The 15,089-nt window shown below is 42.7% G+C and overlaps 1 protein-coding gene across 9 annotated transcripts in view; it reads left to right on the forward strand.

Annotated features, from left to right (window-relative positions):
• Positions 1-15,089, forward strand: part of LOC147031265 (neuroligin-3-like) — a 374,881-nt gene that overhangs the window by 199,536 nt on the left and 160,256 nt on the right. The window lies entirely within an intron of this gene.

The raw sequence follows: 15,089 nt of genomic DNA on the forward strand, positions 1-15,089 counted from the left end.
TGTATGATCACCTATCAATATTTGTGTGAACAATATGTGTAAGATCACATATCAATATGTATGGATATAATAAGTGTATGATCACATATCAATGTGTGTATATAATATGTGTATGATCACATTTCAATGTGTGTATAATCACATATCAACATGTGTGGATATAATATGTGTATGATCACATATCATTGTGTGTGTATGATCACGTATCAAGATGTGTGGATATAATATGTGTATAATCACATATCATTGTGTGTGTATATAATATGTGTATGATCACATATCATTGTGTGTGTATATAATATGTGTATGATCACATATCAATGTGTGTATATAATATATGTATGATCACATATCAATGTGTGTATGATCACGTATCAAGATGTGTGGATATAATATGTAGATGATCACATATCAATATGTGTGCGTATATAATGTGTATGATCACATATCAATATGTGTGTACATAATATGTGCACGATTACATATCAATATGTGTATGATCACATATTAGTGTGTGTATATAATGTGTGCATGATCACATATCATTGTGTGTGTATATAATGTGTATGATCACATATCAATATGTGTGTACATAATATGTGCACGATTACATATCAATATGTGTATGATCACATATCAGTGTGTGTATATAATGTGTGCATGATCACATATCAATATGTGTGCGTATATAATATGTGTATGATCACATATCAATGTGTGTATGATCACGTATCAAGATGTGTGGATATAATATGTGTATGATCACGTATCAAGATGTGTGGATATAATATGTGTATGATCACATATCATTGTGTGTGTATATAATATGTGTATGATCACATATCAATGTGTGTATATAATATGTGTATGATCACATATCAATGTGTGTATGATCACGTATCAAGATGTGTGGATATAATATGTGTATGATCACATATCAATATGTGTGCACATGATATGTGCATGATTACATATCAATATGTGTGGATATAATATGTGTATGATCATGTATCAATATGTGTGTACATAATAAGTGTATGATCACACATCATTGTGTGTGTATATAATATGTGCATGATCACATATAAATGTGTGTATATAATATGTGTATGATCACATTTCAATGTGTATATGATCACGTATCAAGATGTGTGGATATAATATGTGTATGATCACATATCATTGTGTGTGTATAAAATATGTGTATGATCACATATCAATTTGTGTGCGTATATAATATGTGTATGATCACATATCAATATGTGTGCGTATATAATATGTGTATGATCACATATCAATGTGTGTATATAATATGTGTATGATCACAAATAAATGTGTATATGATCACGTATCAAGATGTGTGGATATAATATGTGTATAATCACATATCATTGTGTGTGTATATAATGTGTATGATCACATATCAATATGTGTGTGTATATAATATGTGTATGATCACATATCATTGTGTGTGTATATAATATGTGTGTGTATATAATATGTGCATGATCATATATCAATATGTGTATATAATATGTGTATGATCACGTATCAATATGTGTGTATATAATATGTGCATGATCACATATCAATATGTGTATATAATATGTGTATGATCACATATCAATGTGTGTATATAATATGTGTATGATCACAAATAAATATGTGTATGATCACATATCATTGTGTGTGTATATAATATGTGCATGATCACATATCAATATGTGTATATAATATGTGTATGATCACATATAATATGTGTATGATCACATTTCAATGTGTGTATGATCACCTATCAAGATGTGTGGATATAATATGTGTATGATCACGTATCAAGATGTGTGGATATAATATGTGTATGATCACATATCATTGTGTGTGTATATAATATCTGTATGATCACGTATCAAGATGTGTGGATATAATATGTGTATGATCACATATCAATATGTGTGTATGATCACGTATCAAGATGTGTGGATATAATACGTGTGTGATCACATGTCATTGTGTGTGTATATAATATGTGTATGATCACATATCAATATGTGTGTATGATCACGTATCAAGATGTGTGGATATAATATGTGTATGATCACATATCATTGTGTGTGTATATAATATGTGTATGATCACATATCAATATGTGTGTGTATATAATATGTGCATGATCATATATCAATATGTGAATATAATATGTGTATGATCACATATAAATGTGTGTGTATAATGTGTGTATGATCACATATCAATAAGTGAATATAATATGTGTATGATCACATATCAATGTGTGTATATAATGTGTATGATCACATTTCAATGTGTGTATGATCACGTATCAAGATGTGTGGATATAATATGTGTATGATCACATATCATTGTGTGTGTATATAATATGTGTATGATCACATATCAATATTTGTGCGTATATAATATGTGTATGTTCACATATCAATGTGTGTATATAATATGTGTATGATCATGTATCAAGATGTGTGGATATAATATGTGTATAATCACATATCATTGTGTGTGTATATAATATGTGTATGATCACATATCAATATGTGTGTATATCATATGTGCATGATCATATATAATATGTGTATGATCACGTATCAATATGTGTGTATATAATAAGTGTATGATCACATATCATTGTGTGTGTATATAATATGTGCATGATCACATATCAATATGTGTATATAATATGTGTATGATGACATATCAATGTGTGTATATAATATGTGTATGATCACATTTCAATGTGTGTATGATCACGTATCAAGACGTGTGGATATATGTGTATGATCACATATCATTGTGTGTGTGTGTATAATATGTGTATGATCATGTATCAAGATGTGTGGATATAATATGTGTATGATCACATATCATTGTGTGTGTATATAATATGTGTATGATCACGTATCAAGATGTGTGGATATAATATGTGTATGATCACATATCATTGTGTGTGTGTATATAATATGTGTATGATCACATATCAATATGTGTGTATGATCACGTATCAAGATGTGTGGATATAATATGTGTGATCACATATCATTGTGTGTGTATATAATATGTGTATGATCACATATCCAATATGTGTGTATATATAATATGTGCATGATCATATATCAATATGTGTATATAATATGTGTATGATCACATATCAATGTGTGTGTATAATGTGTGTATGATCACATGTCATTGTGTGTGTATATAATATGTGTATAATCACATATCAATGTGTGTATAATCACATTTCATTGTGTGTGTATATAATATGTGTATAATCACATATCAATGTGTGTATGATCACATTTCATTGTGTGTGTATATAATATGTTATGATCACATATCAATATGTGTGTGTATATAATATGTGTATGATCACGTATCAATATGTGTGCATAATGTGTGTATTGTTACGTTTGAGGGGGGGGGGGTATGCATTCAAAGGGTAATTAGGATGTTTAGTTAGGTATGCCATGCTGTTCGAGTTTACCAGGATCTCGATGTAATAAGTAGCAATTCAGTGGTGATAAGTTGTCTAGTAAATGTTCATTTCTTCAAGGGGGGAAATGATAATTGTCACGTAATTAGATAGGGACACGGGATAGGGTAAGTGTGTCTGCGTAAACCCCTTTTGGTATTCTCTGGAGACTGGCCGTGACATCACAGGACAGTGCAGCGGATGGCTCCGCCCCGTGATCACGATTGGCAGAAGGCGACGGCGGTGGGCCAATAAACGGCTCGATTGGAAGTGACGAGGACAGGAGGATAAAAAGGTTCTGTTCAGGGTCGAAAAGGAAGAGGAAGAAGATTACAACCAAAAGATCGTGTTGTTTTGGTGGGGAGGCTGTTGCGCGGGGAGCATCCTTGTTGTTGTGCTGATTCGATCGTGTTCTTCATCGTGTCTTGGAGCCTTGCTGAGCCTCGTGCCTCACCTTGGTTGGCTCTGGGGTTCTGCTGACTCGGAGTACGGGGTCGAACGGCGGGCGGACCTGCCTCCCTCTCCTGCTCACAACTTGGCACCAGAACTGGTTCCCTGGCGGCTGTGAGCGGATTTGGGCAAGACCAGGAGGTCGACAGCACCACGGTTTCTCCTGCCCCCCTGACGAGAGCAAGGCCAGCTCGTCCGACGCCGATCCAGGGACAGTTGCATCCACACCACGGTCCAGCCTGACCACCAGAAATAGCTACGTGTGTGTGTGTGTGTGTGTGTGTGTGTGTGTGTGTGTGTGTGTGTGTGTGTGTGTGTGTGTGTGTGTGTGTGTGTGTGTGCTTGGCGCCTTAGAGGGATTGAGAACTGTATATTCATTGGAATTGTCTGTGTTTTTCCCCACGCCCGATCCCACACCATCCCGTCGAATCGCCCCGGATCCCTCTTCTTGCCGAGTCTTGTTATTTCTGGTAATAATAAAAACAAATAAACATCATCAACTCAGTGAGAAGCGACTCGTGCCACATTCCTCGTCCCGTTTGCGGTAGAGCGATTAGAACCGCAATGTTTGGGTTATAAATAAATAAACCGCCTCCATCGTTTCGGCTCATTCTACGTTGGCGGGACTGTTCAAGTCCCGTGGACGTCACATTGGTGTCAGGGTGTCGAACCCCTCTAAATTATATTTGGTATCGGGAGAACATGCCAAGATTAAAATCTCGCCACGAATTGGAATATAAAATTACTACAGAAAAGCGCGCGAGCGCGGGAAAATTTTGGCGGGATTTTTCAAATTTAAATTAATTGGCGGCAAACGGGACTTCTGCACCATGGCGGATGTGCAGATGTTTGAGGAGGAAGGCCACGTCTGGCAGCGAGTCGGGGGAAGAGGGGAGAGACGGGGGTAGGGTTGGAACCTCCCCCATTCCGAGCGTGGACCGTGCTTCATTGCCCTTAAGGGGGCCGGCAGCGCCGGAAACCGGTGCGATGACGATCTGGACAATGTTGGAACGTTTAATAGCGGACATGACGGTACAAATGGAAAATCAATTCGTGACACAGAGGGCAGAAATGATGGCAAAAATGATGGCACAGGGGGAAGAAATGACAGATCAATTGGGGGTAATGGGGGAACAGTTGGGTGCACGGATTGATTTAATGAGGGATGAATTGGGGGGAAAAGATGGAGAAAATGAAAACTGAGATGCAGGAGTGTGTGGATGTTAAATTGGGAGAAATACAAAGCAAATTCGAGGATAGATTGGAGGAAACAAAGGTAGAAATTACATTGGAGGGGGAAATATACGGAAAAAATTGGTAGATAAAATTGATGCAACGAACATTCGGGTTGATAAAGTGGATGAAAGCCTGGAACGTCATCGTGCCTGTGTGGATGCTCGTATGCAGCTGCAAGTTGAAGAGTGGGGAGAGCTGAGGAAGCAAGGGATGAATTTGGCGGAGGAGGTAAAAGGATTGGAGGCTCGTTTGGACGAACAAGATAAAATTATGAGCCAAGATGAAGTCTTGGATAAAGGCCTGGTAGAGCCGTCTTTTGTAAGTAGAGTGTCCGGGTTGGTTGAGGAGCAGCTACAAACTCGCGACGGAGCCTTGGAGGAGGTTGTGCGGGCCCAGAAGATCCTGCGGGAAGAGGTGAATCGGTCCATTCAACGTTTGGAACAGGAGGAAAAATTGACCCATGAGACCCTCACCACAAAACATCTTTGGCCACAGTGGGCTCCGAAATTGGATACGCAGCCACAAGGGTGTTTGATCCCTGGGCTGGATTCGGACAAGGAAGAAACTGAGAAGCGGGCCACCGTAAAAGTGATCCCCCTGGTAAATTTTGACGGGTCAGGGAGCGTTGAAGCTTTTCTGACGCAATTTGAGTGCATTTCCTGACTAAACGGGTGGAATGAGCGGGAACGTACAGGGAATTTGGTGGCAACGTTGCGGGGACCAGCCGCAGATGTGTTAAACGTGATCGCGGAGGGGATGTTGACCAGCTCCCACATTTGCGAGGCGTTGAGCCGTCGGTTTGGGTTCGCGGCAAACTGTGATCTGGTGCGGGCCCAGATCCAGCACCGCAGATTAAAGCCGGGTGAGACAGTGCAGGAGCTGGCACAGGACATTTACCAATCAGTCAGGATCGCGTATCAGGACCTCACAGTCGAGGCGTGGGACAGACTGGCACTCGAGAAATTTTTAGCTGCTCTTCCTGACCCTGAGGTCCGAGCGCTAGTGGAGCTACAGGATCCACCCACCGTGCACCGAGCGGCCGAGTGCGCAGCCAGGCTGGCCTCGTGGAGGCGGCCGGGTCGGGTGCCAGAGAGGCCATCGGTGACGATCCGACAGGCGGAGATTCAGGATCAGGGAGGGGTGCTGGGAGAAATTGGCATTACCCAAATGTTTCAGGAAATTTGCCAGAAACTGTCAAGTTTGATAAAGGGTAATCCGGTAGTTAGTGCGCCAAAGCGGCGGGGTCCAGCCCAGCCAATAGAGCAATTCGATTATGGCCGAGGGGGTCCGGAACCGGAAGAGACATTTCACCGATACTCACGGGGGCCTTTTATGGGGAGTTGTTTTCGGTGTGGGCGAAGAGGACACATGCAACGATATTGCCGGTACCCGGCGATGGAGGGACCCTCCAATAGACTTTTAGACTCGGAGAGGGTGAATCCTCCTGCTGAACCGCCAGGTCTATCCGAGATGCCCTTTCATAGGTCTGGTCCGGAGATCACTGTCGGGGGTCGGGAAAACTAGATTGGGCTGAGCATAGAGGGCCATGCTCTGCTGCTGAGATTGTGGCGAAGTGCCCTCCTTTGGTGGAAAAAAATGAATTGTGGGAAAATTGGCATGGGTTTGTAAGTTCTGCTGGGTTTTAGAGTGACAATCGGGACAGTGGGTAATTGGTAACAAAGCGGGCACAAGTGGCTGTCCAATGGCTGGTGCGTGGATCGGGTGAGAAGTGCTGTGTGAGTTGTTTTAAGTAAAGAAGTGAAATGTATGGTGCACGCATTGATTTTTTTATTGGGCATGGTGTGGTAACAGGGAAGGTCATGGTCGGTGAAGTGTTAGAAATGCAGGTGTCACATGTAAGGCCGATGGGGTGGGGGAGTCATGTGGGTTTTGTGGGTGGGGATGATGTGCTTGTCCACAGGGATTGCTGAAGCTCACGGTGAGCGTGAATTGCGACCCCCTTCAAGGAGATTCACCACCTGGTGGCTAATGGTGACAGTGTCTGGAGGCAACTGGGAGAGGGTCTGGTTGGGCGACCAAGGCGGGTAGGACCTTGGCGACCCAGGAAGGCCAGAGGAGCCAGTGAGACCCCTTCCAGAGTGTTGTACGGGATTAGAGCTGATGGCTACCAGGGGGGAGGGAATCAAAGGGAGCGGGGCGGAGAAACGTCTGGGTTGGACTAAAGCTTACCTGTGGGCATGGTTGCACCTGAGATGCCCCCATCATCTTGTGGTAACCCACCCCACGGCCACGACGGGATTCAGCCTGCATGATTAAAATGAGGACCATGACCTAGAAATGTGATGATGACCATGGTGTGAGTGTTGTGAAGATGTATGGGTCCCACTCGATCCCGCACAACTTGACAGGTGCAGCAAGGGCATGATGTCCGCATAATTTTGGGGCAAGCAAATTTGAAAATTGGCTCCCCAGGTAACGCTGGGTCTATTAGCATCCACTGGGGGAGGCGGTCAAGTGTAAATATCCTGTGAATAGTGTCGTTAAGGCTTAGAGTAGGAATGTAAAGTATAAGTGTTGTGTTTTTGTGGAACCTTTTGTTTCCCCTCCCCAGATCACTGGAAGAGTGCTGGGCAAGAGCGATGATCCGGAAGATGGAGTGCAACTTCGCTCAGTGCTATCATGTGATAAAAAAAAAACGAATGATTGTTTAGGCGAGGATAAGGCCATAAGGGGGTAGTACATTAAGCAGGATAGGTAAGTTAGCTGCGACTCGCTGCCCATTGCCCCTCCTACTTTTTTTTTTTAATTAGGTGTGAGTCAGTAAGTGTTAAGGCTGGTACAGTAGCGCCTGTGATATACCTTGCAGGAGCTGCGGTACCAGAGGAGGGGGCAGTGTTACGTTTGAGGGGGGGTATGCATTCAAAGGGTAATTAGGATGTTTAATTAGGTATGCCATGCTGTTCGAGTTTACCAGGATCTCGATGTAATAAGTAGCAATTCAATGGTGATAAGTTGTCTAGTAAATGTTCATTTCTTCAAGGGGGGAAATGATAATTGTCACGTAATTAGATAGGGACACGGGATAGGGTAAGTGTGTCTGCGTAAACCCCTTTTGGTATTCTCTGGAGACTGGCCGTGACGTCACAGGACAGTGCAGCGGATGGCTCCGCCCCGTGATCACGATTGGCAGAAGGCGACGGCGGTGGGCCAATAAACGGCTCGATTGGAAGTGACGAGGACAGGAGGATAAAAAGGTTCTGTTCGGGGTCGAAAAGGAAGAGGAAGAAGATTACAACCAAAAGATCGTGTTTTTTTGGTGGGGAGGCTGTTGCGCGGGGAGCATCCTTGTTGTTGTGCTGATTCGATCGTGTTCTTGATCGTGTCTTTGAGCCTTGCTGAGCCTCGTGCCTCACCTTGGTTGGCTCTGGGGTTCTGCTGACTCGGAGTACGGGGTCGAACGGCGGGCGGACCTGCCTCCCTCTCCTGCTCGCAACTTGGCACCAGAACTGGTTCCCTGGCGGCTGTCAGCGGACTTGGGCCAAGACCAGGAGGTCGACAGCACCACGGTTTCTCCTGCCCCCTGACGAGAGCAAGGCCAGCTCGTCCGACGCCGATCCAGGGACAGTTGCGTCCACACCACGGTCCAGCCGGACCACCAGAAATAGCTACGTTGTGCGTGTGCGTGTGCGTGTGCGTGTGCGTGTGCGTGTGCGTGTGCGTGTGCGCGTGCGCGTGCGCGCGTGCGCGCGCGCTTGGCGCCTTAGAGGGATTGAGATCTGTATATTCATTGGAATTGTCTGTGTTTTTCCCCACGCCCGATCCCACACCATCCCGTCGAAATCGCCCCGGATCCCTCTTCTTTCCGAGTCTTGTTATTTCTGGTAATAATAAAAGCAAATAAACATCATCAACTCAGTGAGAAGCGACTCGTGCCACCTTCCTCGTCCCGTTTGCGGTAGAGCGATTAGAACCGCCATGTTTGGGTTATAAATAAATAAACCGCCTCCATCGTTTCGGCTCATTCTACGTTGGCGGGACTGTTCAAGTCCCGTGGACGTCACAGTATGATCACATATCAATATGTGTGTATATAATATGTGTATGATCACGTATCAATATGTGTGTGCATAGTGTGTGTATGATCACATATCAATATGTGTGTATATAATGTGTGTATGATCACGTCTCAATATGTGTGTATATAATGTGTGTATGATCACATATCAATATGTGTGTATATAATGTGTGTATGATCACATATCAATATGTGTGTATATAATGTTTGTATGATTACATATCAATATGTGTGTATATAATATGTGCATGATTACATATAAATATGTGTGTATATAATATGTGTATGATCACATATCAGTGTGTGTGTATATAATATGCGTATGATCATATATCAATGTGTGTGTGTGTGTGTGTGTGTGTGTGTGTGTGTGTGTGTGTGTGTGTGTGTGTGTGTGTGTGTGTGTGTGTGTGTGTGTGTGTTTTGGAAAAACGATTCATGTAAACTTATATCCACAGCTTGACACAGCATTTATAATCTTGACACAACATTTCAAGATATCTGTTTTCATATCATCACTTTGAAAGCAGATGCTTACCCAAATGCTCCTTGAGTGTGCAAATAAATGCAAATCACAATTTGATAAATCTTTACAATTTGTCAGGAGGTGAAGTATCAACAGGGCCAGGATATAATATTATTGAATTTGGTAATTTAGGAGTGCACATCGACCTCATGTCCACAGGATGGTGCAGTTTAAGTTGCATTAATGAATGAAATATACATGCAAATTTTGACTGTAAAGCTGGGCGGTATTTTGTTGTCATGTAGTTACCACCCTGTGCTTTTCACGGATCTACGCGACATGTCAGCTGTCTTTCAGCATTCACCAGAGGTTTGGCGATAAATCTACATGGTGCCCCCATCGTTTCCTTCCTATGCTGGTTATTAATTAATTCTGCGCAATAGCATTAGTCTCAGTCTCCTGTTTTTCCATAGGTACTGGTTGGGTATTCATGGTCACAACTTGATGTTGTCAGCAAGATATATATATATATATATATATATATATATATATATATATATATATATATATATATATATATATACTAGTAGTAATGCCCGGCGTTGCCCAGGCTTTCTTGCAAATTTCCTGAATAGCGGTTCGGGGTTAGCGATTAGGGTTAGGGTTAGCTGTTAGGGTTAGGATTAACTGTTAGGGTTAGTGTTAGGGTAGCTAACCCTAACCCTAACCCTAACCCTAACAGCTTGGCGTCGCGGAGGTAAAGAGCGCATGGGGCAAAGTGGAAATTTGCGTCCCCCGTAGGCCTTAAACTTGAGTGGATTTGAATGGAAAATCCCATAAGGGATATCGATTTATCGATTTTTTTTCGAATATCGGAAGTGTTATGGAAAAAATTTATAGCCAATGACCTAAGTTGGACCAAAAGCCATAATCGTACCGAATTTGAATGGAATCCGTTGGAGTTTGTGAAAATGCATCAAAACGAATTTTGAGGGGCCTCTTAAGGAAGACAATAATATCATTTGTATATGTGCCAAATCTTGTTTCATTTCATGCAGTAACAAAAATCTGATGGTGGAACAAAGAAAGGGGCGTGCCAAAATATTAATCTATATATATATATATATATATATGTACCATATCCCTGTGTCGTAAGAGGCGACCAGGGTTGCGTCAGGAAGGGAATCCGGTGTAAAACATGTGCCAAATCACTATGTGGATCATACGGATGATCCGCTGTGATGACCCTGAAAGGGAGCAGCCGAAAGAAGAAGAAGAAGATATATATTTGTATATGGAGTCAAAGCTCATGGGATAGCTAGAACACTGAAACGGACCAGGAAGCAACAGAATAAGAGAGGGGGGAAACACCAACAGCAGAGCTGAATGACAAAACAGAGGGAGACTTGAACAAACAAATGCATGTGGCTAGGAATGAGGGGTAGCGGATGATGCATGGGGTGGACAATATGTGTCCAGAAGTATACTCTCAAGAAGGAAAAACTGGAAATTTGGAAAGACGAGGGATTAGGGTGAGGAGGGATGGTGGGGGGTTAATGTAGGTAGAAAAGATCATGGTTTTGGATTGGGGATGATCTGAGATGGTGGTGAACAGCTGTCTTGAAGACCTGGAGGGTTGAAAGAGATTGAAGAGAATGTCAAAGTTTCTTCCACATGTGGGAGAAAAGATGAATGCAGGAGTGGAGGTGAGCAGTAATTCTGAATTTTGGGGAGTTTCAAAAGAAGGGATTTGATGGAGGACCACGTGCGCCTTGCAAAAACCAGTGCTGGACAAAGCAGGGAAAGATCAGAAAAGAGGCAGCAGAAGACAGAAAGACCACAGACCTCTCTGCAATGGGAAAGTGAAAGCATTTTCGAAACATTGTGCAGCAGTTGGTGCATTTCGAAGAAATTATGATTGAGAGAGGTGGAGACCACTTTCACAAGTGGTGAGGGGCATTTCTTGAATTGGAGCCTGATATGCATATCTGTGTTGTTGGAGTTGCGATCCTGCCTAAATTTGCCTGGTAGTTTTGCATAACACCTGAATATTGCCAAAATATGCATTGTGCCTTGGGAGCGGGGCCTCCTTGGATTTAAATAATCTGTTTGATACTGTGGATGTCCAAGTGGCCTGAGTTTTGAGGTCTTGGTGAGTAGGTCATTGTTGGTTCTTGGTTTATCTTGGAAAGCTTTGCGAACATGGAACAGGAACAAATTCAGATGCACTGAGAGCAGCTCATAAAAGTAGAGTGGGAAAGCGAACAGGCTGTTAATCGCTTCTTGGTTATTTCTGACTGATGGACTCCAGCACCATTTGAGGGAGATGTGCCATGAAGTTGACTTTGGCAATAGGGAACAGTCCTATATCATCTACCTTTCTAAGGTGTTCAAGCAGGATAAATTTGGAGGGTCAGCCAAATAACTGGATGATTCATCAGCTGAGGAATTTGTTGAGGAGGTGCATAAGATTTTTTTTTGGCCTGTAATTTCTCCAATGAACAGAAGGTTGATTTTAATGAGACACCTGGAGGTCAGCAGCAAGGTTTGAGGTAAAAGTGAGGCCCATTTTCATGCAAGAAGATGTACACAAGAAGATGTACATGCAAGAAGATGTACTCCTGAATACCCGGTCCTGAGGCCACCTGAAAACTCCATGCGGTGGTGTGTTACTAAGCAACCACAAGCGCCGATTGGTACTGCCAATCCGGCAGGGTTGCACTACCTTGCGTGATACCTTATGTGTGGACAGCCACACCAAGTGGGGTGGGGGGGGGGTGTCGTGCCCTCGATGCATGCTCGAGTTAACTTCTCGTATCAGGTACAGCCAGGCTGAGCTGCCGAGTATGCACCAGTTAACAAGAGCAAAATTGTGGGGTAAAACTTCCTGGATAACGACATATGGACCATGCTGGACCAATAGGGAAAAGACACAATGAGCTGGGTCCATTTATAACACAAGCAGGCTTGCCAAAAGGACATGCAAATATTTACAAAGAAACAAGACACAGTGCAGAATTTACCCAGCTATTAAGACCCTTTACAATCTTTACTTATATTAACATGGCAAGTGCCATCAGATTCATTCCCCAAGGAAGGTTAGAGAGCAAAGAAAGATGAGAAACAGCAGATGAAATGGAACACAAGAGACAGAACATGTAAGAAGATAGTCCAAATCCATCCACTGGGACCATACTCTGTACAGAGTGTCAGTGCTGCCAAAGCAGTCTCCTGGACTTTTGGGCACAATCTTGGATGGGTCACCATTCCGACATGTGGGGCGTAGTGACCATGGCTCAGTTCTCCATGGGGACATTCCTGAGGTTAGAAAGGCAAAATAAATTGGAGGATTAGATTGAGTAAAGCAATGGGACAAGTGAACTACAAGTTCAAGAGAGAATTTAAAAAATGTTTTCAGTGGCTGCAGAGCAATGAATCCCCACACCACGGCAGGATGGCTGAGAGGTACGAACACTCTTCTAAGCTGTCAAGCCTGGATTCAAATTGTTTCACGTTTTTGTGTGCTCTGCTTTTGTTTTGGATGTTATTTCATTTCATTCGGAGCTTGGAGTGATGTTCTCTTCTCCATAAAAGCGAACTAGACGTTTGTTTGTTTGTGATGCTAATCCTCTGAGCTCTCAGGGTTAATTGCTATGAAACTTTATAGGATCACCTCTTCTTTTTTTTACCACAATACACCTCACTCAGGGTGCGTCAGGAAGGGCATCCGGCGTAAAACCTGTGCCAAATCACTATGCATCATCATACATCATCCGTATGATCCGCTGTGGCGACCCCTAACGGGAGCAGCCGAAAGAAGAAGAAGAAGAAGAAGAAGAAGACACCTCACTCAGGGCTTTAAGCTTATTTTCTCACAATTCATAACTTATAAACACACGAGTCACCACCTGTCATGGGGAAGGGATGGGAGTCCTGAGTGAGGAGGGTGGGATGGGAGGAGGGAGGGGAAAGGGTGGGGTGGGAGTCCAGAAGGGGGTGTAGTGGGAGGAAGGAGGGAAAGGCATGTGAGAAGGGATCCAGCGTTGCCCAGCAACCCCAGGTACCTTTGCTGGTGCATACATATATACATATATGTATATATGTCACATATATGTATATATGTCACATCCGAGTACCCATTCATACAGGATTTCTCAGAGCCGTGACCTTTAGTCCCATGCGATGGCCCAAACGGTCTTTTTTGGCACTGCTTTCAATAATTATTCTACTTTACTGTTCCCCAAGGTCACCCAAATGAGGCAAAAATCGATGGCAAACACACACGGAAAGCAGATGGCTGAAATACACTTTCTTACCTTTTAAAGGATTTATTTGAAAAGCAGAGTGCAATAAGAGCATCGACAAGATGCTATAATAAATGGAACAAACGAATTAAGTCAAAAGACACAAAGAGGAGAATGCGATATGCAAACTTATACATCCCTCGTCCCTTTCTGAACCCCCTGTTGTTATTCACCTATCTTCTGCTCCACACTTTTCTGAATCCTCCCATACGGAATCTTCTCCATGAACTTCATCACATGACTTTGATGTCTGATGCCTCCATGAAATAGCCTTCCCACACCTTCAGTGGTGTCCCCTCTTGGTCACTAACTTCCCATTGCCATCCTTGATCACCACAACGCCACCCCTTTCATGCTCTTACAATCCTTATCCCTGTCTATAGATATTTTATAGTTCATCTTTTTTCCCCACCATCCTCATCTAAATTACTGTACACATCTGCTTCAATATAATTTATTGGCTTATTCACCGCTCTATTTGCTACCTTCTTCTTCTGCCCATACTTGTGCAACAACTCTGCATCTGGTTGTCCTCCACTCTCCTCGAACTTCTCTATCCTATTCCAAATCTCCTTCTCACAGCTTACCTTCACTACTCCATCCACCACACGTGGCTTCTTTTCCTCGGTGTGGTGTCATTTCCCGATGTTCTTGCAAATACAATAATTGCCCAACTGTAGCTACTTCTTACACTCCTCGTCCTCACCTCTGGCTTTCTTGCTAAGTTCCTCATACTTTGCCTTCACCCTCTCCACATACTCTCTCTAACGACGTTATCTTTGAACTTCCACCGCATAATAGTCTTCCGGTCCATGCTCTTAGCTTTCCTCATTTTCAGTTTGCACATAACAAACACCACAGACATGTGATGAGTTCTGGCGTGCTCCCCCACCACTGACTAGTCGTCCTTAATTCTCTTAAGCTGTTGCTTCCTCACTATCAACAGATATAATTCTGTTTCACACTGTCCACTCCTGTATATAACCTTGTGGATCTCCCGCTTATGGAAGACCAAACTCCTTTTTTCAAATTGTATGTTCTTATCAAATTAAAAAAAAAACTAAGACAAGGGCTGAGGACAAGAGAGAGAAAGAA

Source organism: Eptatretus burgeri, chromosome 2 (assembly GCF_056783735.1).
Source record: "Eptatretus burgeri isolate ZD-2024b chromosome 2, Ebu_testis_v1, whole genome shotgun sequence".
Taxonomy (NCBI): Eukaryota; Metazoa; Chordata; class Myxini; order Myxiniformes; family Myxinidae; genus Eptatretus; species Eptatretus burgeri.